The 24,758-nt window shown below is 42.4% G+C and overlaps 1 protein-coding gene across 2 annotated transcripts in view; it reads left to right on the forward strand.

Moving 5' to 3' along the window:
- The window catches only part of KCNJ6 (potassium inwardly rectifying channel subfamily J member 6), a 49,971-nt gene that overhangs the window by 12,590 nt on the left and 12,623 nt on the right, over positions 1-24,758 (forward strand). The gene's annotated exons all lie outside the window — the stretch shown is intronic.

Below are 24,758 nucleotides of genomic sequence, written 5' to 3' on the forward strand. Positions count from 1 at the left end.
TAAGAAACTGTGACCTTGGCTATAGCAATATCATCATTCATGGGTCAAAACCAGACTGAGATCATTAGCCTATGTTATTCATCAGAAAAGCCACTCCCAAGTTTGTCCAGTGAAAACAATCCTTTCTCTATTTTCAGAGCTTCCCCACTCTGACAACATTTATACCTTTCATGAGAAGTAACACAGTGGAAAATGCTAAGTATCAACATTTGTTATTATTTTTATTAATTATTGATATTATTCTGTTTAAAGTTTTACTGAGCAGGTGATATCATTTTATACATATATAATACTTTCCACGTTAAGGGCTTAATGATGCACATCTCTCAAGTGTCCAAAAAACCCAATCATGGTGAGAAGTACATTAGACTGCCATAAAGAAACCAACGAGCCTTCAGGAACAGGGGGCAAAAGTCCAACCAAGTGTCACTACATCTGAAGGACACATCTGTTATTTCCACGTTTTGCAGCCCCCATTCCATTTCCCACCATGCTAACAGCAGGTAGGAGTGCCAGTGCAATGGAAGGATTGACACTAACTCTGAAAAAAACTGAAGTAACGTCCATCTTTAATAGGGAAGCCGTTTCTGAGGCACTTATGCTTCTTTTAGTGTCAGACTACAGCTGTGGCATTGACAGAATAGCCCCATACCAGCAAAGGCTCTGGTCCCACACTTAAGCAGCACTAAAAAAACAGGATTCTGGCATCCCTCCGCTCCTTATGGGAGAGCTGTAACATTAAATGCAAATGAACTAACTGGAAAGAACATGACTAACACGCTGATCTCAGTTCAGCAGTATTTGATATTTGCCATTCAAAATAGATCATTTATATTAAAGTGCCACCACTGTTTCATATTATTTTCTGGAGACCACTTAAGAGATTTGTTAGAGACCAATTAAGAGATTTGTTAGAGTATGCACATTTATAGTAATGGAATTTGAGAAAACGATTTTTTTTCCTTGGACCAACAAAAAAACTTGGGTTCAAAGATCCTGAACCCTGTCCCCACTAAATAGCAGGCACAAAAGCTTGGATCTGAAGAACTTATTTATTTGTTTTAAATTTTTCAAAAAATCTACATTGAAGAATTTTTTTGTGATAATTTAACAGCTTCTTTCTAACAATAGGCATGAAATTTTTAAGCTTTTTTTGCCTAGTGAAATCTATATTTAAGGGAGGTCTTATCATCATAAGCAAACTAGTCATTTTAAAAAATTGAACAAGACTTCCAAATGTATAATTCTGATATAGAAAATAAACCAAGATCAAGAAAAGGAAAGTCTTTTAAATCTGGGGAGGTGAAGTGGGAAAGTGAGGTATGTTACAACAGCTAGAGAAACTGAGAGAGAAAGAAAGTGAGAAACTCAGAGAGAGGGATAACAAAAAAAGGTGCGGAAGAGGAGTATCCTGAACAGCCCATAGCCTTGTTGGTAATGCAGTTCCTGAATCATAAGCAGCCTGGTTCAATTCCCTCCTCTAAACCTGCATTAATTTACAGAAAACAGCGTTTTCTAACACAGGAAAGGAATATGAAGTATTTCAACCGACTTAAGCTGGCAAGACCCTCAAACTTTGTGAAGTTGTATCTGGCCAGTAGGGTGCACTAGATGACACTCTGGCAATTCCCTCTGCCTAAAAATAAAAACATGAAAATTGAAACAGTGCCAAGGAAAAGAAAATTATCTACACATTTATAACTGTCAAAAAATAAGTAACAAAGCTAGGCAGATAACTTTAGGTTCATATGGATAATTTTACAAAAAAACTTGTAATAGTGTGCATTTATAATCCTGACACACAGGCAGCTTGAGAGCAGTATTTGCAGAATGGTTTATAGATACGTAAACAAACACACTTGCCAGCTGTGGAAAATGTGTGTGGAAAGCAATAAAATGTTCACATAGATGGTTATTTATGTTGTAAATGATGCTATCAACTAGACAAACATTGTATAAAGCTGTTCCCACTCTTCACTACAGCCCCTTTGACTGACCGATTTATTGTCTTTTTTATTTCTCCCGGATGAATTGCCATATTTAGCCCTTATCCTTGCCCAATCCTAACAAATATCTCCCTTTGATATGTATGTTAGCAGTTCCAACCTTTCAAAACATTTCTGCAGACTTTGCTCGCTCTCCAAATAAGCGTTGCTCGGGTTACAGTTTTTCACTAGAATTTTTTACTGGTCTTCAAAGAAGAGATGTTTATGCTCTCAAATTGCTTCTTAAGGGGATGTAGGTGAAAGGAAGAAAAGAACCAGAATTTCTCACACCCAAGTGTTTCTGCAAGGCAACTGGTGAAAGTAGATTTGATTGTTGTGCTCTGGGATGTGACCAACGTACATTGACGGAAATACAATTTAAACAGGGTTAAGAATAAATGGCTTCTGCTCTAAGCTGGATTATCATCATTTCAGGAATGGTCAGAATACAATGGCTCTACAGTCTTAGTTTTCCTTTCTTTCTGTTTTAATAGTTTTAACATCTCTTGATGCTAGGTGCTAGACTTAGGTATCTAGGTTCACCTTCTCATATAGCCCCAATTCCCTAGTAATCCCTTTCACTTATAATCCTTGCTCACATTTTCATTTTGTTAATTCTAACAAAATGTTTCATTGTTATTAATTCTAACACAGAAAATTAGGATTGTTAGCATGAGTGATTGCAGTCATGAGCTGGAGTTCTGAATGCCGGCAAAGAAAGGCACTTCAATTTCCTTGTGATGTTTCTTTCAGGAAGCTTTCTCTACAGGTAGAAAAGATTAGTCTATTTGGTGAAGGAGACTATAAGGCTTAAATGAGGCAATTACAATTTCACAACAGTCAAAACAATATGCAAAATGGCAAGAAGTCAGGGAGTAAAGTTCATGAGAAAAGAGATATGCTGATTATGAGTATTTCAACCAAAATTTTGATGAGATCATCTATATTACTTTCAGGGAAGGCAGGGAAAAGGGATTACACATTTTGTTTAACAGCTTTATTCTCTGAATAGTGCTGTACTATACAAACATGTTGCTGAGTGTTTGATAATAGCCTATTGTCCATCTTTCATACCTTTCTCACCAATTAGTTGCTCAGCTTTTCACAACTACAGCTGCTCCCTCACCCCTAAACATAATAATACTCAGTTTCAAGCAGTAACTCTTACATTAAAAGTAAGATCCCTAAAAAAAAAAAGGTTTGAGATCCCTCTGTATTAAAAACCACTTTCATATAGCTAATTAGATATTATTAAATAATTCTTTTCTGAACACAAATCAAACTTGCAGAAAAGCAGCTTCATTTTGCACATCATGTCCTTGCAAACCATATTAGGTCTCTCTGAGCACAGAGAAAGGGCAGTTGCCAGTTCTTCGCACACTCTTGCAGACCTCTGCTGTCAGCACTGCTCCTTTCCTAGCACAGTGGCAAGCAGAGAGAGATGCCGAAAATTTTGTCTTTATCTTTGCTCGCCACTCCTTCTCACTTGTGAGCCTACACACATTATCCCTTGCAGGGCTCACGATCTCCACAGCCAGAGGAATGACAGGATCACGATGCTGTGCTTTAACACTGGCCCTGCTGCTGTTTCCCTAGCAGAAGGGCACAGCGGGAAGCTGTGCTGGCACCCTCCTCCTTGACCAGCCCAAACCTCACGGGCCACCACCAGCAGACTCCCCTGTCCTAGTTTCAGGATACTGCGGAGTCCCTGGGTCTCCAGACCCAGCTCAGACACTAAGAGATGACTGTGTATTACCCGGGGGGACCAAGAAAGCAGAGGCTGAGCTGCACTGAGCAGTACTTGTCACCCCTGTGCCCATGCAGTCTCCATCACAAAGATCTCCACTTTGCAAAACCAAAGGGATGATTCTCTGCAAAGGGCACAGCAGTGTTATCCAGGTCAAAGGATACCCCAGGCAGAATTAGCTCACTGAACATTTTTCACCTGCTTACAAAATGGAGGCATGATTTCTGAGCCCTCCTGAGAAGTGCTGCAGGACAATGAAGTGCCTTTTGCATTTCTGAGCACTTTTCAAGAAAACAGCTATTAACCTGAGCATACTCAGTTTGTCCACTTGCTCTTGGAACAGTGTAAATGAAGGGTCAGTACTGAAATGGCTGATTTGGAAAAAGAAAAATATAGCTATAATTTCTATTTTAGATTCATTTTTGGTCATCCAAGGTTGTTACCAACCTGGAGATGAAGGCTGCTGAGCACCTGTGATGAAATCCCAGGCACACACTGATTTGAGTCAGGGCAGTGTCTCACCCCTGGAACTTTTGCCAAAATGAACTGATTCTTTCATGTTGATTCCCTCGTTCACTTGTGTTTGATCTCCAGATATGAAGCATACTTAAACAGCCTGCAGTTCAAAACCGTGGGAAATATTTTTGGCAAACTCTGTTCTCACCTATATTGCTAAAAGATCTTTTCACTTGTCCCCTTGGTGCTTATTTACTTCCAGCTGTATAATATTGTTTCCTCTCACTGAATTGTAATGAAGGATAAACATGTTACATTACGCTCCTTTTTAACAGTAAGACCTCTCCAAATTACAGATATTTACATCAGTTTCTAATGAATGTAAGCAGATAGATTATTCACCTTCAGCCGAAAGTTTTCACAAAATTGAATAGAGCAGTAACTGTAAAGTCAAAAGTGACCTAAAAGACTGAAGAATGAGCAAGCAAAGCTGTTAAGTAACCAGAAATTCAAAATCAACACCTGATAGATTAAAAAGAACAAGCCTATGGACCACAGCTAACTCCACTGGCTACATAACTACATGAAAAAGAGAGAAAAGACTTACGAGTATATGCTTTCTATTCTAGAAGGCTGCTGTCAGCACTAAAAACTCCTGTTATGGCATAGCTTCTGGGCTTCCCAAGGCCACTACAAAAAAGTCCTCAAGGGGTTCCAGCAAAAACGAGTCACAAAGAATTTCAATGGTCTCAGTGGTCTCAATCACAGCATTTTAAGGAAAACCAAACACAAGTTCAGAGTCGCTGATGTGCTCTGCCTGTTTTTCACCACCCTGACACCACAAAGCAGCTGAGCTCTAGTTTATCCATGTAGCCAAAGGGGGTTCAGGGAGCTGCTCGCTTGTGTCACTGAAGAGGAGTAAACTAACACCACGCTGGTGAGTCTGAGCCCAAGTCCAAGCAGCAGCGTAGGCACCGATTACAGGATATGCACATGGGCTGCTTGTTCCAAGCAGCCGCACATTTTTCAGCACTCCCACCTGCAACTCGTAGCAGTCTTAACCTGTGCTGCGCAGCTGGAGGGAGGCTGGCCTGCTTTTTTTCTCTTAATTTAACAGGTCATTTAATGTTAGGTTCTAATGTCCCAGTAAGTGATGCTGAATATCTGTGGTTTATTATTACAAAGTTGACTTTCATATAAAAAACATTTCTTCGTGTGACAACCTGTGCAACTGCCAAGGAACCCACATCTCATTTTTCTGGTTGTACTTCACCCCTCTCTTCTCCAAACCTGCTGTATTTTCAGAAGAGATGGAAAGAGAGAGGATCTTCCCAGAGCGATGAGGCAGCCATTGTGACAACAAATGCGAAAGGCACAAAAAGCTCGTGTGATCAGCCTTCTGCTCTTGCTCGCTCACTCTCTCCTTCATTCCCACCATTCCCAAGAGAATTAGAGAGAAAACGAGTCACGATGCTTTCCAAGATTTCTGTTCCTCCTGGTTTTGACAATTTTCATTCGTTGGGATTTCTGTGGAATGGAAAAAAACTTTTGTTTAAAAATTAGAATTTTAATAAATATAGGATTGTTGAATTTGAGATATTCCATTCTTACAACTTAGCCAATAAAGAAACTTGATTTAAAGAAACATTCAAAACATGAAAACAAAGCAAAAATTAGAGACCACCAAAAACAAATCTTCAGTCGTTATGAGAAACTCATTTGAGATTTCTGAGGAATGACAAAATTTTATTTGGAAAACCAGTTCAGAGGGAATATTTGGATCAGCCCCACTAACTTCTCAGAAATAAATAGTGGGAAGGGTAACACACACTCTAGGGTATTTTCTACCCTGCAAAGGATGCCAGGTTGTAGGTTCCCAGGCTTCTCCCAGCAGTTTAATTTTACAAACCCATGAACTGTACAAATAGCTTCCCTAGACAGACCTGATCAGGACCTGATCTCACATCATGAGCACTAGAGGAGGGCAACAGCATATAGTTAGGTCAGTGTGAATGCAGGCCACTATCATAGCAAGGCAAGGGGTCAGGGCAGCCAAGACATCTGCTTCAGGACAATTCACAGCACTGGCCAAGGCTAATAGGAGATCCAAAGCCCCAGGGATTTGTCATTGAATTCATAGCTGTTACTAAATGGAGTTGGAAGAGGCCAGCATGCCCCTGATGTCACTGAAGTGACAGTGAGAATAAAAAAGGCAAAAGACAAGACGCGGAAGGAAGCTGGCGAGCACCACTGCCTACCTCTGCCCTTAGGTACGGGCTTCCCAAGAAGATGAATGGGCTCAGGTTCACACATACAATGAACATTGCTGCCCACACTAAAGTCATTGGAGTAAAATGAGTACAAGTGTCTGCAAACACAGTTCTAAGCAATTCATTAAACTATAACTCTAAGCACAAGCTATTCAGCAAGTGAATGATACACACCAAAATAAGTCCTTTTGGTGAATAAGGCCAACTGCATGCTGGACTGTGGTAGTAAAAGTATACCCATGAGCTTGAGGAAAGTGACTGTTCCTCTCCATTTACCACCTGTGAGGTCACCTCCTGTGTGCTGTGTCCAGTTCAAGGCTCCAGTACAAGACAGACATGGACTTACTGGAGCAAGTCCAGCAGGGCCACCAAGATGGTCAGAGGCTGGAGCACAGGACACACACAAGGCTAGGCAGAGGGAGCTGGGACTGTTCAGCCTGGAGAAGAGACAGTGCAGGGAAATCCTATTGCTGTCTGAACCTACCAGTGGGAGATTATAGAGAAGATGGAGGCAGGCACACCTCAGAGGGGCAAGGGGACAGGACAAGAGGCAACAAGTACAAGTCACAACGCAGGCAATTCTGATTAAACACTAGGGAAAGCCTTTTTTTTTTTAACCGTAAAGCTGGTAAGACCCTGAAACAGGGGTCCAGGGGGATAGGGAAATCACCATCCCTGGAGATATCCATAACTTGACTGCATATGCCCTAAGCAACTCAAACTATTTGGCTGTGCTTTGTGCAGTGGGTAGGGCCAGATGACTCCATGGATCCCTTCCAGCCTAAATCAGTCTGTGATTATAAAACTCAAAGCCAGCTCCTCCTAGTATTTAATAACTGTGAAGAATTGAATGGCTTTAAAAAATAAATAGCCCGGCTAACAGCTTTCATTGTTCTCCCATGTCGCCATTTAAGAAATTGTGGTTTATGTACTTGAAAGCTGTTCTGTGGCCACCATTGAACCACTGGAGACAGTAGTGACTCAGAGAGGGGAGGCAGAACTGGATAAGGAGCACGAGTTCATTGCTGTGGGCAGGCAGGCAGCCTGTGCAACCAAGCTTTGCTCCAGGAGGTCTGATGGAAGATCAAATCTTAAACTTGTAAGGCTGCACTCCATCAGACAACTAGTCTTTGAAGAGTGATCCAAAGATTGCACTAACTCACAGCATTCCCTACTCATCCTGGATTTTGTCCCACTCCCCTGGCCATAGTCACCCTTTCTTGCATCTTTCTGCCCCTCTAGACAGTGAGGGAGGTTGAGATGGGCATCCAACATTGCTGTGATTGCCTGCTTCTCACTCCATTGGACAGGCTTTGTGTGATTCAAGCTGCCAACACAAAATCCAGCTACAAGAAATTGCTCAATTATCATTGTTGTTATTATCATCGTCATCATCACCATCACCACAACTGGTAGCCTTGTATCCAATAACAGAGTCAAGACATTTAAGATTTGTCTTTGTGGGGGGAGCCCTAAGGCACATCAGGGTTGACAACTTTTATTCCACATTCCTTACTGATGCAGGCTGATGTGAACTGAAGACACAGGGCCTTACCACTAAAGGAAAAAAATCAATCTGACTATGGCAGAGCTGCCAGGCACCTCCAAAACAAAAAAGATTTATGACTCAGCCAGTCCAATTAAATTGTGCTGGCACTTTTTTTAACCAGCCATTAGGTTCAATTTTTTTCACCCTTGCATAAGAAGTATTAATTTATTACACTTAGATCCCCAGGATGTGAAAATCCCCCTACCCTCTTCATAATTTTCAGATTCTTTTTCCATTAGTCTCTTTTTAAAGTGAGAAGACAACAAACGAGCTACTTTTTCAGATAATAAGTGCGGGAATGAGTTTCTAACTGCCAGTACAGCCATGACAGATATCGTGAAAAAGTGTAGAAGAGTCCAAAGCCAAAGGTTTAGAGTCAGTCAAGGATTCTTGTCTGGCCAAAAATTTGCTTCAAAGGCAGTAGCCACATCTAGACAGCTGTGAAGTGGAGGAGGTTTAGCTTTGCAGTCTGAGGAAAATGCCCTTCTCCTACCACGAGTCAAGGGCAGGCTCTCTTGGGAAGACAGAGGCCAGCAGCTGCCTTCACAACACAACTGCCCCACAGTTCACCAGCACCTGACGAATCAAGTTTGGTGCTTTACGAGTGATTGATCTGGCCTCACGTTGTGCGCCCTTATTACAGCAGCTCAAGCCTTTCCAGAGCACTTTTGCAGAGTATTCATTTCAGAAATGCAGGCTGTAAGTACCATTACGGTTGTGCATCAAGACTACAGCAAAGCGGTCACTCACAGCACTTCCACCATGATCTGCGGTGTGGGGCAGGGCAGGAAGGGGAGTCGACACCAAGAGAGAGGGGTTGACATCAGCTCAAGGGAGGCATCACAGCAGCTAGTGCAGAATGAGCACAAGCCCACCCTTCACAACCGGTCTCCTCCAACTATCCCCCTGAAGAACAACAACTGGTCTGTTCCCCTTTCTGATTTTACAGTTAAACTGCTTTTTTTTTCTTTCTTTAGCAAAGAATAATAAGGCAAAGATCTAAGTCCTTTCAAAAGACAAATCTTGCAAAATAGATCCAGTCCTCATTTTTCAACTTAGAGATGAATTAGAAACAGTTGAATGCCAGTTGCCTGTCTGTGCTCCAGAACAGCTTGTTCTCTAACTGTGTTCAAACCCCTCTTTAAGACTCTCCCCTCAGGGCTTGAACACAACTACAACAGGATTTTAAAATCCTGTTAAATTAGTCAAGATCCAGGTTTTAAGACACAAACATGAATCTTAACCTTACTACATCTGCCTTCCTTTACCCTCCAAAGGGATACAAAATACTGTTCAAGTATTCAAAAGCCATCAGTGATAGAAATCCAGTCCAGAAATACCCCCTACTAATGTGTATGAAATGTTTAATACACAGCTTTGAGCCTGATCCAAAGCTCTCCCAAACCTGTGGAGCAGGTCTCGGTCTCTCGTGGCTTTTGAATTAGGACCCTAAAGGAATAAATTGAGCTGTGCAATGCCTGTCAGCTCCCTAATGGCCTCAGAGAAGAAGCAATTAGGACTCTAATTAAAAGGTAAATGGAAGATTAGAAGCAGATAAATGTTTATAATCTAGATAAAGTACCCATACTGGAAGTTTTGTCTCTTAAAAGGGGACTTCACGACATTTGAGGAGACTCCATAGCTATGGGAGGAACGGTGGTATCAGGCAGGGTACCTTTCCCTCAGGCATGCTGTATTGCAGCAGTCCTGCAGTTGTTCTGTTCTCTGCAGCCACTGTTCCTTCTGCGTATGGATGGAACAAGCCGTCCACAAACACAGGCCCAAAAAATCTTGAATATTTCATCACACAAACTGTTCGCTGCAAATACAAACACTGCTATGTACAAAAATGCTCAGCCCATAAAAATACACCTTACTCTATCTCCCTTTCTTATGTACTCGATTCACCGCCTCCTACCACGCTTTCCATCTGTCATATGTGGTTTAGTGCATAATCTGTTACCAAGAAAGGAACCAAGAGCCAACATTTCACCAGGTATAGCAGGTCCATTACAAATATGTGCTAATGATTTCATTTAAAAGATAACAGAACTAGAGCAGAGCGCTAGAGATTCTTGTAAACACACACAGATCTCGAGGCTAATCCTCTTTATGGCAGCCAAGACAGAGATCAGATCTCGCTCAAAACTCTTCATTACACTATGTAAATATCACATCAAGCAGGCCACAGGAACACCAAGAGAAAAAAAATTAAAGAATCTCCAGGAGTTCCCCTGGAAATTTTTTCCAAACTAAGCCCTTCTCCCTTCAGAGGCAAGGAGGTTTCTTGAGCATGAAACCCTGTTTATAATATGAGGTTTGGATATCACTCTTCTAGCATTGCCATGCTCACCTCCCCCTCATTTTTTTATATTCTCATTTCTTTTTAGGAGGACCCAATAGTCAGACAATCTTAATATTTCAAAATAGTCTTCTGAAGAGTCCAACAGCCCAACCTGTGATGCTGAAAAGACAGCAGCCAAGTTTTACTGAAGTCTACAAAGCAACCAAAATAAAATGCACAGAAAGCAATAAATAATCATAGTAATTTCCATCCAGAAACTCATACAGCATCGTCCACCTGAGGACTACAGAACAGTCAGGGCAAGACAGGTTAGTGCTGTGAGTCTCCCATTCCCATGTTCTTCAACCAGTTTTGATTTCCAGCTTTATGCGATGCCCCACTGTGGCGTAGAAACCCATGTGGAGGGAACACAAAATGGCCACATGCATCTTTTGAGGGTCAAAACAGAAATGTAAATCTCCAGTGATGCAATACCAGCAGCCAAGCTAGAGGTGAAATATTGTAGGCTGATTCACACCGAGCTGAAACAGGATGTGTGTGGCTGAGGAAGACTGGTATGAGGAATTGCAACAAAGTGGAGGGATGGCATGTGGCACTTAAGAGGCATTTAGGCATAGATTAGGAATGATGTCTTTAATTTACTATAGCAATACCACATCTTATACATTAATATGGGTAAAGTAAGTATACATATGTGTGTGTGTGTGCGCGTATATATAACACAGCTGGATGTAAATATAAACAAAATATTTAAGTTAAGTCATGGCGTCTGTCCCTGAGGATGTGAGAGAGCTGCTCAGCCAAACTGGCTTCTTGTATGAGTTGTTTCTTCTGCCATCTCAGAAATTATTTATGCCAAGACTACCACAGAGCCCCCGAACTTTGGAAGAATGAAGACAGAGCAAAAAGTAACACCTAAAAACCAAATGTACAAATATCCAATGTTCTTTCTGCTGAATATGAACCGCTGCTTTGAGTGTGCGATGGAAACGTGAGAGAGATTGTTCGGCGCATTGGTGCCAAAACACCCAGCTCACAGGAGAGCTGTTTCCTTGCCACACACTGGTCACACAAAGGCTGATGGCTTGGGACCGGAGGGGAGGGAGCCTGGAGAGATGAGCAAGGCAGAATGCAGAAGCCCCAACAGGAGAATAGAGGCTCAAATTGGCATCCTCTCCAAGGCAAGCTTTCTAGGCCTGGTTTGCCTCTCAGCAGTCTATTCCATAGATACTGAGTGACGCTACCCAATTTTTATGGATACCTTCTATTTCAGGCAGCCAGGCACTTCTCTCCCTCCTCACAGTCGAGACCCTCCACAGCACACTGCGTTCCCCCCCCAGCACCTGGGAGGATGTGAGGACACCAAAAAAAAAGTGCACTCTCCTGCAGGGATGCAGGAGGTACCACACCTGTGGGACCCCATGGAGGTCCAGGCAGTCCTGAGGCAGCTGGAGTCTGCCCTTGAGTAGCACCCTTCAGCCTCATTTCCCCAAAAAAAGCCAACACAGAGCTATCACCAGCCACTGGGAGAGCAGTACACTTCAGCCAGATACCTTCCAGGCAAAAACAGCACAATACAATACAGAATGCCTTATCTCCACTATTCCAGCTGTGCAGGACTGGAGAAGATAAGGAAGAATCAATTTTAAAGCAATTTAATATTTAATTTGAGGACAGACATAACTTGCTTAAGTGGACAAAATACATAACATACCTGTAGGTTGTTTAAACAAAAAGAGAAGAAAATAGCACTGAGCAGGAACAGGTGTACTGGCAGAAGATTAGCACTCAGTCTACAACTGGTGCTGTGAAAGCAAAAAGTGCAGGTTGTCTCATAAATCCATACTGACATTTATAATATGTGTTATAATATCTTTATCATGAGACCTTGTAGCATCACACTACAACTGAATGATGAAGCCATGCTGATATAAAGAGGATATAACAAGCAGGTGGTGATAATATACAGAAACTGTATTTTCCATATACGTCGTGTAATTACAGTAAGCTCAGTCTAGAAAATCTTGTAAAAGTAATATTCATACTGGGATAGTATCCTGTTCTCCAGACTGTAAAATTGAGCTTTCATTATCATGAGTGTGAAGGCCTGGTGCTAAAGGGACCCTGAAAACAGTTGTAATCTGCCAATGAAGAAACGTAATTTTCTCAATGAATTTTTAACTACAGATTGTTAAAAAAACCCTGAGTTTATAAGATTGCAATAAACACCAGGGAAAGTGTTTGGGCAGAGGCCACTCAAATATACATGGTCACTCAAATCCCAGGCAAAGTAACAAATGAGTAATGGGGTCCTCTAACTCATTTTGTGGTTATGGTGTTTACATATGTGGGAAAAAAAGGCTAGAGAAAAGTAGAGCAACTGATACAAATCAAAATATACTTGCTAACATAGAACATCTTGCAGGCTCAGAGGCTGAGTTATACAGCAGTCAGTTGGTTGTCATTCTCGTTATAGTTCAGGGACAATTAGCTCCTCCACCGCAAACTCAGAGACCAGTAACTGTGCTAAGTAAGGAGGCACCTGCTTTCTACAACCTGGCATAAAGTATTTAGAACACAGATTATGGTTTATCTTATTTTTCTACTTCTGAAAGTTGTACAAGTTTGTCAAGGAGGAGAAAAGGAAATTTGCTTGTGGAGAAGTTTTGTTTACAGCACAAAACCATTTTGATAGTAAAACACAACATTTTGAAAGGTATTCCTATGGGCTGCTACCCAGAGGGCACTTGTTTATATTAAAATGTTGAGACCCTAAGATGACGTGGTTGCCAGGGTGTGTGAGAACACCCCGAGTTCCCTGAAATCAACAGAAAGACTCTTGTTGCTTTGAGTCAAGTCTAACCACATCGTCACTGGGGCTTGTTACATTTGCATAATCATTACACTGAGATTTTATTGCATCCAGACCATAAGATATTACATTCCATCTATTTATCTCAGATGTTGTATTTATTAGGTTTTCAGTGCAGGTTTTCTACTTCCTCCTCTCTTTCTCATGTTAGAGTAATTGAATGCAAAACCATTTGATTAGAAAAACAAAAGGTACCATGTGAGCAATACTTTAAGCCTAAATATGAATACCTCAAGCTCTAAATTTGAACTCCCAAATTGTGCACAATGCTCTTTGCTTCCACATTGGAATAAGATATGGGGGGAAAAAAATGCTCAGATCCAAGACTTTTGGCCTCATTTGGCTTTGGGTTGGTCCCACAGAGAGAAACCAGGAACAGGCCCAGTGAAGTAGCCATGCTCCAAAAGCGAGATGTATTCAGTGGGCAGCAAAGAGAGGAGCAGAGGGCCTCAAGCTTCAGAGGTGTAACCTGCTTCAGAACAAGAAGAGACCTTTCAGCATCAGCCAGCGCCCAGCTCACACACAGCACCACGCTCGCCCAGCGATGTTGCCTCTGCCCTCCAGCTGCTCTCGCTGCACTCAGCTGCCCGCGGTGCCACCAGCTTTGGGCATGAGCTGAGCACCTGCCTTAAGCCAAGGCATAAAATTTATGGGGCTGTTCGCACACACCGATGCAACAGGCTGCAGCCTCAGAGGCCAGTTTGAGACCCCCACATGACTCAAAGTCCAAGAACCCTGGAAGGGGCAAGTTATCCATGCTGGAGCAGCACTGTCCACCCCCCCCACCCCCCCCCCAAAAAAATGGGAACAGCATCACGCAGCCTTGAGCTAGGACTCAGATTGGGCTGACAAGAATTAAACAGGCCTTATGACCAGATCGGAAAATAGATCCCTGGGCTGCTGCGTTACAGACAGGCAGGCTGGCATGACCTGGATGAAAGAGCAATTCTTTCTCACCTCACCTGCTGCCTCTTTGGTTCTACATCTGAAAAAGTGAGCACACAGTTCCCCTAGACTTCAACTGTACAACTCAGTAACAACTTAGACTCATTTTGTAGGCAGTTTGCATGGATGTGAATAATTACAGAGAAGGCACATCAACAGAGAATCAAGCCCTGCATCTAATGTTGGTAATGCACTTAATAATAACAACCCCGCTTCCCTGGAAGAGAACATTAAACCTGTTCAAAATACAGTATTTTTTTCCAAATGATAGTATTTCTTCCCTCCTACATCATATCTACCTTAATCATCTGACTCCCACATAACTGGCTCGACTTCAATGACAGTCTCCTCTACTTGTTTAAAAGTCATGTTATTTCCACTGCCATCAAAAAGGCATGATTTTCAAGTGAAGTTATTAAGTTTCCAATACAAGGAACAGTGCGTGGGTACTACTGAAGTAGACTCTCAGGCATGAAAAAGAGATTCCCTCCCTTCTACCAGAGGATTGGGTCTTCCTTCTCTCTGGGGCCAGGAGACACCTTTATTTATTACAATGTTTTGGCTGTCTCCAAAGTGAAGCCCATGACCCACAGAGACCCCAGTGATCTAACACTGGCTCCATAGAAAGAAACTGCAGACCTTTCCTCCATGTGTCCTTCATGGTGCTGGATGAACAGAAAATTACTCCGTTATTTTAACTAGCTTGCTTACATCCAAAGTATTCTAGCCAAAACATTAAGATGATGGGCAATATAGGAACCCAGCTTTCCCTTGAGGCTCCATAAAGCCATTCTATCTACCTATCTGAGAACCACAGTCCAAGTGAACCTGATCTGCTAGAGCTAAGACCAATTAGGGCTGATCCATATGCCTGATTCCCACCCAGCTGCTAAGCCCCTTATATTGGACACAGAAGAATAATTTTGTAATACTTTCTGAAGAAGCAGAAGTGAAAAAAATCTCTTCAATTCTGACTTACAGCTTTTAACCTCAAGCTTTGTATCCGTGCAGACAGCATCATGGACTTTAATCAACTTTACTGAGTTTCAACTTATACCAGTTTTATACCAGCCCCCACGTGTAAGTACAGACTTTGTCAAATAACAGTGGATTATTAATTTTGTGACAATGATCTGAATTGAGAGCTGAGAAATTAATCTCAAACCAATTCTGTGTTTTGTAAGAGTCTCAGCTTCTTTTCTGCACAGATCTCTCAGCAGCTGTCAAATCACTGCAGGTCTCCATTTGCTGAATCTGACCTCCCTGAAGTTTCACTTCATTAGCTGCCCTTTCACAAGATCTTTCAGCTCTGTTCAGTCCCTCTGAATTCAGCAGGATGAGTAGACAGAGGGATGTTCCAGCTGCTACAGTAGGAAAGGTTTATGAAAACTGTATTATGCAGCACCTACACTATTAATGAATTAAATCCTCCAGGTTCATTCTTAAAACACTGCCATTGTTTCAAAACCTGTCAGAGCCCCTTAATCAAATTACAGCCTTCATTCAGCTCAAGATTATACCTGATGGTGTGTCAGTTTGACACACAGGCATCTGTCATTCTCTGACAAGGAGAGGAAGAGAAAAAAACAGACAAAAGGAAAAAGTAAAGAAAGTTTTCTTATGTTCCCCTCTGCCCTCCCTTAAGACAGATGTGCCACACAGAGGCCAGATTTACATTCAACTCAGATTTACCTGAGTTGATCGTCTCAAAACACTAAATTGTACAACTGGTAGCAGGAGTGTTAGTGGTACCAGGACCAGAATGGCTCAGGACACAGAAAACGCATGCACATCCTTCCTGAGCCTGTGAAACTTGCTCTGCTCTTGTAGTTCACATTGGTGTGCACAGTTCAAAACCTCTCCAGCTATTGTTATTCACAGTCTAGGTTGTGTTCTAGTGCTGACAACCTACAGGTACACCCTGAGAGTTATAACTCTCCATGTTGCCATAAAACACTGAGATTCAGGACTAACATTTTCTGGAATCGAAACATCTTTCTCCAGTTCTCCATGACACACTGTGAAGCTGTACTAGCCTACAGGGGCATGTCTGCTCCTATGCCAGCCACTTCTCTACAGCTTCAGTTTTCAATCACACGGCATTTTTGCTTAGCCTGGATGCTATCTACCTGTGCTGTTCCTGCATGGCAGTCCTTCATGGAAGTGCAGCATGGCAGTGGGTTAGCAGCAGTCTTTGGGTTAGCCTAGAGATTTTGTCCCCTCTAGAGTATCAAAGCCTAATGCAAAACAAAGAATCAGCCCTCAACCCCACCTGCTTAGATGGTCATGCATCCTGAGGGCTTGTCCAACTGAGCCATCAACTCTGCTTATGGGTGGTGCAGCTGATTGACCCTCTGCATCCTCACATCTGGCACAATAGGAACAGAAAAGGAAAATTCAGATATGCCCTTTCATCCTGTCCTCAGCAGCTCATGTACCCTGGGGAAAAAAAGCAAAGATGGTTCTGACCAGTCAAGTTGCTATTCTGTCCTTAGATTTCTCAGTGCTGTATCCTTTTCCGCTGGCCCTTCCTGACTGCCCCAATAAAGAACACCTTTTGTAAGTAATACTTTTCCCAGGAAGAAGTGTTCCCTATTGGTCTTGTTACTGTCTACCCAGGGAGCTCCTTTTTGTCCCATTCTCAGACAGACCCCTGCTGCTGCAGCATCTAAAGACTTTATGCAGCACAACTGAAATGTATCATAAGTGGTCCGTAGCCTCCCTGCATCAGGTGTGTGTCAGATGTGATGGCTGGTTCTTTTTAATCTTTGATCCATGCTATTCTGTGTTTGTGTTAAAAAGACAAGGTCAAAAATGTCTGTCTGGCGCTTCAGATGAAAACTACTGAGTTTTAGTTGTCATTGGAGTTTATTCCTCAGTCTCTTCCTTCTGTAAAAACAGAAAAGTTCCATTTTGACCACCCTTACCCAAGATGGAAACAGTCCACAGTTATTCTGGTCTCAGGGAATGAGCACCTTGAAACTAAGCACAGGTTTTTATTCCTGGTGTAGAGATGAAATGACAGGTGCGATGTGTCTCCGGTAGTTCTTCGGCATTCAGCATGGATTGGACCCATGGGTTTATGCCCTGCTAAACTGTGTTGCATTGCCCAGGTAGGAGATGAAGAAGGACTATCTAGGCCCAAAGTCAGTCCATTTCCCTGAAATGGATGAGAACCATCAGCTGTGCTTAAGACCTGTCCACATCTTTACTTTTGGACTAATTCCAATTAAATTGTTCCTTCGACTGAAAAACAGCAACAATAACCTTAAGCTCTTGTGTGGAAAACATCCAGTCTGAATCAGAAGAGCAGGGAGCCTGCCTAGACTCTTGAATGATGACAGAATTAAGCTGCAGGAAGTTTCAACTATTACTATATAATGGCACCAAGTTGTAACAGTGACCACTCTGATTGCCTATTCACTGCTGTTTCCTTTTTTAGATGCCCCGTTCATGTTGGTTTATCATGGGCTTGCGTTTTCATCAGAAGGATGAGGCAAACAGAGAGTGGGGCTCAGGGCTCTCTCCGTCCAGTCAGTCCCTCTTTCAGTGCCTCTCCCTGGCTTGGAGTCAGACTGACTTAAAACAGCAGATTAAACCTGGCCAGCTAAAGTTTTTACTGCTCCTTGCCAGCCTCCTCTTCTTTCTGACAAACGTTGTCACAGTCGGTGCTGTTTTAATGGACACCGCTGCTGCTGCACCCTGCGGTTTTCCAGGGTACCTACAAAAACCTTCCCAAACCCCTGGCTCGGATCATGTTAAGCATGAAGTTGGTAAGTGGGTGCACTGCAGGATTTGGGTAGGTGGTGCAGCCCACAGCACTAGCCTTTAGCTCAGACTGCTCCTCGACTGCACAGTAGATGTGTCGGGGCCCCGCTGGGTCAGCATCCTCCCCCCATCCCAGAGCAGCTGGTGCCTAACTCAGCGCAGTGTGCACCGACCACAGCCAAGTGCCAGTAGGCGTAACTCACACACAAAAAGGGGAATCGGCTGTTTAGTCAGCACAGCTGAGGAAACAAGTTGCAAAGAATCATTTATCCCTCACGGTTTTTCATGCCTCCTTCCAAGTATGCAGTCAAAAGTAGCAGGGACCCACATCTCCTGACTGGGCGGAGGAGCGGTGGCAATGCAAAACACCGCTTGGAGTCTTTCAGCGCTCCTCCAGTCTTAGGAATATTTGCTGTATCAGTAGCTTGTAAAATTATTTTTGCTGGCAGTCTACAGCCCTAAAGCAGTAGTCACTCAGAATCAGGGTGTATGGTTACCCCTCTCATCCTACTTCTTCCCCAGAAGTCTTTGCTTCAGACATATCAGGGCTCATGGAAGATCCCTTCTGGCTGACCTGTATTGCCCAGCAGTTCCCTGGGAGAGGCAAAAAGCTCCAGCAACACAAGGAGACTGCTTTAGAGCTCTTCCGCGTCACTGAAGCAGTACAATGCAGCATTAACACGTTGAAGGATCTAGTCCATTAACTATTAAAATTAGCTTATCAAGGGAGATGGGAGTACTTGTGGGAAAACAAGACATTCAAAGCTTCTTGCAAATCCAAACCGTCCTCCTCTAAACCATCATACCTCATCAGTTGTACTTGTAGCTTTCTCTCAAATGTAACGGTGTAAAAAGGCTGCAAAGTGAATTTTTCTTCTGCAGCTGCCATCTTAATCTCCATCTTTCTCCCGTTAGCAACAGAGCTGTAAGCTACAGCATTATTCAGGAGTTTTGCAGTGTCAGGGCTCTGATTGTGCTCCTTCTTTTGAGATATTTGTTCACAGCAATTTAGTTCAAGGTACAACAATAACCCAAACAGCAGCAGGCCACTCTGATCTGGCTTCAATGTGGCACTGTATGTAGTGGAAAGCTGTTGTATTATTGTTAGGTCTTGCAGAGTTCATGAAGCTGAATTATACCTTTTAGGGATGAATAACCCAAGTCATGGCACCCTCATTACCTTGGGCTGATTTCCTTTGAATGAGTTCTTTTGTTGTCACTCCATATGTATTACCACACTTGGATTCAGAAACATTCATGTGATTCTCCAGTCGCATTCTCCAGTCACCCTGGAGAAATTCCCCGAAGGCAAGGGATCCTGAAGAGCAACGCCATTCCTATAGAGACTTTTGCAACCCACTCTCATCCAGACTTAAACCACTCCTTTCCAAAAGCCAAGAAATGCAGTAAGAAGATACTCTCAACTTTTCTGAAGCTTGGATTGGGCCATCACCTTGTCATTGGCTTTGGACCCATCAGCTGGCTGGTTGAAAGCCTATAGAAATGCGATCACTGGTTAGCCCAAAAGGCACACATCACAGCTAGAGCAGTCAGTTCACGAGGGGACCATATCATATTTCTCTTTCTCCTTATCAGTCAGGAAAGCAAACGATATTAATCAGCTTCTCCTTCAGTCACAAACACGCATCGACACGCAAACAACCTGGCCAAGTTCACAAAGGGATTTATTAAATGAAAGCCTTCATACCTGACCAAACTTTGAGGAATTCTCCCTGAAATACTGCACTTGAAGCCTGTATGCCATCATGGGAGCTGCATATGATTAGCTGTGCTTTTATCCCTGTGCTGACATCTGACAGGATCATAGTTTTTTTTACATTAGTATGCCTGGTGAAATCAGAGCAAACCCTTTGCTCTGTGATTAATAGTGTGTTAAGCCACAGTTCCAAATTATTTCAACTTTTCAATGGTTATGGGAACATTTACAAGACTGATGGCTGGACCGTATACTGCCAACAGGCTGAAAGAGCTATCATTTATTACAGGGCTTTCTTGCAGCCAAAATGTGTAATACTACCCTGGTAAACTGTGCAGAAAAAGAATTACGAGTTTTGGTACAGCGTTTTCCCAAATTAGAAATCAAGTGAAGCTTTCTGCACGACAAATGTTTCTGTGTGTGGGGAGAAGGAGGAAATGTCATTAAACTTTCCCAAAAATGTAAAACCCAAATATTTCTGCACTGTGATGGTGCAACCGAGCTTCGCTTATTGTGTTGGCTCATTTAATCCCATCATACCACAGTATTTTGTGGTGATTTGTTGTTCCGTTTCACCATATGCTTATAATAGCCTGATCTACCCATCATTTCCCCGTTATTTTCTTGTAACAATGTCTTAACTGTCCCAGTACCTCTCTGAAGTCTGTTAATTGTCTTCTCACTGCTGCCAGTTAAATTCTCTTCTCCTCCCCTCATATGACAGAAGTAATTTTCATTTGATGATAATCAACATATCTCATTAAGCATTTGAAGGGACTGAGGCTTTCCAAAGCTCACACATCAAGGATTTGCTATTTTGGGTATAGGAAAAATGCAAAATCACTGACCTCGGTATCTCTGTACATCTCTCTCTATCTGTATGTGTGTGCATGCATGTACGCGTGCCACAGCCTCATGTCGTCACAGAACCCACAGGCAAAATCTCCATTATTCTGATAGTAGAAATTTTTCGATCACGATTAAAAGAAGGGGAGAGCTCCGCTGCACAGAGAACAGGAAAAGGCTGAGGAAGCACAATTGTGACTCCAGGAAAACACGTTCACATTCCATGACGTGATTCATCTCATCCGCCTTCTGTTCCCAAAACAAGCTCTCCAGTTTTGTCATCCATACTCTGCATGGCTTAAAGCAAAGGAGAGAAATGGTCTTAGGAAAGATTTTGAGCTCTGCTGAGACCCTGGTAACAAGCAGAAGCTTGCCTTGTGTTGAAATAACAGGATCTGAAAAAAATGCTGTTCCAAAACATTAGCTCTCCATGAAAACTGAATTAGTGCTTTAGGCCAAAAATTCCTCCTGGCTCACATCAAAGGAGAGCAGATAGCCAGCATGCCCCAAAATGACTATCAGAATGTATGTATCCTTACCACAGCAGCCTTTCTTTGCTACACACCTTCTATGAAGCCTTAGGGCAAGTCGCCATTCTTTGCCTCAATTTCCCCATTGGTAAAACCAAAATAATAATATTTCCCTTCCTTTGAGACTTTCAGATAAAAGGTCACAGTAAATAAGAGCCAAACATTACTAGTACTATCCTTTCTGAGCCTCAGTAATTAGTTCCCCACTGGGCTCCTGGATTCTGATGCAAACTTATTGGCATAATACATTCTGTGCTTGTATTGTTGTATTTGCATTGACCTCCATCTCCAGCAAAATCAGAATAAAACGTAATTTAAAAATTGATAGGAAACACAAGAGGCAAATAATTCAGGTTGTACCGAATAAGTTGCAGCTAATGCTCTATGCACATAGGACCCAGCATGTGCCAGCTCTGTAGTCTCTTCTTAAAGCAATGTGTAATGTCAGGGTTTGGGCTTTTTGGGGTGCAGCTGCATTTTTCAATTCATTTCCAGCACTCACATGCATGCAGGGAATAAGCAATTGTGGTTTTTTTCTCCCTTTTCTCTTTAGAAATGTGTGATTAAAAAGAAAAAAAAGAGTCTTCATTCTTCGAGACAGCTCTGCCCGTGCCGATATCAGATTAGCCAGGCAGGAGTTCAGCCTTGGGGGGGTGATGAACACTTACATCAGGGCCCAGATGCTCAGCTGTACTTTGAGGAGAAGCAAGGGGAAGAAGCCAAAGTGGCCCTATCAATCTGTCATCTGTCCCAGGAGCACCTCCCAGTTTTGGTTAGATAACAAAGTGCCTTATGCAGAGTTTTTGCTTCTTTTATCTCTCTGGTTAAAAAAAGCTCTGCCTGGAGTAAGTACAAAGTGAAGGCGGTGGTGGTGTATTTCATGTGGCAGCCAGGGAAAACTTCTATCACGGTGGGAGGAGAGAGAAGGGCTCACTGCATGGCACAGAGCTGGTTGGATTCAGCATTCTTCCGATGCCTTCTTGAACTCCTCCCAAACTCACAGCCCCTTCGTCAGCCCGCCTTGTCTCCAAACTCTTGCATTATTCCTCCCAGGCTTTGTGATTTACACTGTTTGAAGGAAGCACGACTAGCTTTAAAGCCACCCCTGAGCTCCCCTACTACCCAAGCCTGGTTCATGGCAAGCATGAAGGAGAGAAGGGGTCAGCAAGCTTTCGGAGAGTGCATGCCAAGTCTTATTTCTCTCTCCCACCCTGGAGGTTAAGCATGCCTTAGGAACACAGCAGGACCCAGAGGATGCTGCCTCACGAGCAGACATCTGCTAGATTGCTTGGGACGTCGCAAGGATCCCATGGAGGTGTAAAACTGTGGAGATCTGAGTCAGGTCCACAGTCTGGAACAGCTATATCCTGACGGAAGATGGTGCCGGTTTGAACTGCTGCTGACTGAGACTAGAATCTAGCGCCGTGCTTTCCATTTGCTATGGCATACATTTTTTTAAAACCTCATGTTAAACACTCGTATGCGATGTTAGAGACAGATCTTTTTAGCCAGAAATGCCTGAGGGTTTTTTTTTTCCCCCCCATTTACCTCTGAAACTGGGAGCCTGGTCTAGTTTATTTTCTGTGAAGCAGGACACCACCAGACTGAAGGATGTCCAGTTTTAGCCAAGTGCTCATTGTACAAAGCATATATCAATGAAGTGCTCCAAATTAGCAGTGGTCTGGCAGCAGTAATAAAAGCTGCAAGAAAGAGACTGTGTAATTGTGCTTGTCATGAAGAAGAATATAGTCTGCAGCTGGTGTACAGAAATGCCTCAAATCTGTATGGGAGTCAGAAGAAAATCAAGTAAGCTACTAACCTCTAGCTCAGAGAGAGTTCAGCAAGGTATCTCCTTCAAATACTACATTCCTGCCACAAACACACAGCATCCTGGTGGTGTCTCATCTGCCTGCCGGGCCGGACATTTTGAAAGTAACTTTTGCAATAATCTCTTAACAATATTTTCCAGGCATCTTCTTTTTTCTTAGTTTAGATATATGCACGCTTCAAAAATCTTTGTAAGCTATCTCTTCTGGTAGAAGAGTGCCACCTCATGACTGATAGAGAGGAATGAAACAACCCACAGCAGTAAAGCTGAAAGCACTCGAGTCCTCGCAGCCGGGGAGGACAAGAACAGCTCATGCCCTGTGTACCCAACCATCTAGCACTGCAACACCCTGAGACAAACACTCCGTTGCCAAACAAGTGTTTCGTGTTCCAGGAGAAAAAGCTTAGCATCTTTGCTGAACACCAAGCCCATCCTCAGTCTTGAACAGAAATTAATTACTCAGGAGAAACAGACATTTTGCAGGCTTCCATACAAGGTGCTTCTTGCTTCAAAAGCCAGGTATTTTATTTTTTTTTCAGACTGCTCTGCGCTATCTCAGGTACCTCTCCTCTGAGAACTATGCAATTTCGAGTGTGAGCACCCTCTTCTACTTGCTTCCTCAGATAGCTCTCTCCATACATAGCCACCTCTTCTCAAGTTCATTATTTTTTCCTTACTAAGACAACTAATTTTTCTCACCAGCTGAGATAAATATTGTTAAACTAAGGAGAATTTCAGGGTGCTAAAAAGTCCTAATGACTCTTTGTTGCTTCCATATATGAGGTGCATGTGTGAAAGAAACTCAGAATTTCTCTGCTCCATCACAACTTGGAAATGTTCATGGCAAAATCAGACACATATTCTCATGGATTGATTTGTCTATGCTCCTCCCAGAAACAGTTACTTTAAATATTTACAACACATGAACAAGGAATAGAGGAAAATAGGCTTTTGCTAGTTTTTTGCTTCTTTTTTTTTTTTTCCTTTTAAATGAATTCAGCCATTAAGGAAAGTGCTACATTGAAAAGGCTAGAGCTTGAAATGTGTTGTTCCTATATTTTCCCAGAATAGAAATATCAGGAGAGCAGTACTGAAGCTTTCCTAAAATCCCAACTCTACTGCTGCTATTCTCCTTTACTGGACTCATTGCTAAATGCTAGGCAATAATTAAAGATCAGAATCAGCTTCTTCCTCACCACCTCAAATAAAACCAAAGTCAATTAAAACCAAGTGAAGTATTAATTTTTCTGAAATGGTCATTGATCTACTAGCAGGTATATTAATAGCACCTATTATCAGACAGGATGCCAAGCAGCTAAAATGTGGATACAAATTTTGACATAACTTGAATATTAAATAGTGTTTCAGAAGTGAAAGATTTTGCATCTCATTCCCTGAGGCAGCCAGTTTTTGCTCAGTCCTGCATTTCAAAAATGTGCTGGTAACGTTGACAGATAGCCAATATTATTAACCTGAAAGCATCAACTTAATAAGTCTCATCCTATAAACTGAAAAGAAAAAAATCAAAACCCACTTGCTGTTCAGTGGGAGGATATAACAGCGCAGATGATTTTCTTTGCATAACTGCTAGAAGGCCTGCAAAAGTTCATCAAAAATCAGAGCTGCATGAAGTCTGGAATTGGCTGATTCTTTTGTTATGATAAAGATAACAATAGCTGAATCAATAAACCTAATTTAAATTTTAATTAAAGATTATTGTTACGACAGATGAATTTTTAAACTTAGTGTGTTTAACGGTTTCCCTTAGAAAGGTTTTTGTTAAGGAGTTGACCAATCACGCTAAATAATAGCATGAACACATGACTGGTTGCTTAAACTCTTGCCCATTAAGAAAATGAAAGGGTATAAGGACTAGTATCCAAACCCGTTGTTTGAAATACTAACAAAACTAGCCCAGATATTCCTCCTCCTCCTCCCAG

The sequence above is a fragment of the Buteo buteo genome, chromosome 8, assembly GCF_964188355.1.
Source record: "Buteo buteo chromosome 8, bButBut1.hap1.1, whole genome shotgun sequence".
Classification (NCBI taxonomy): domain Eukaryota; kingdom Metazoa; phylum Chordata; class Aves; order Accipitriformes; family Accipitridae; genus Buteo; species Buteo buteo.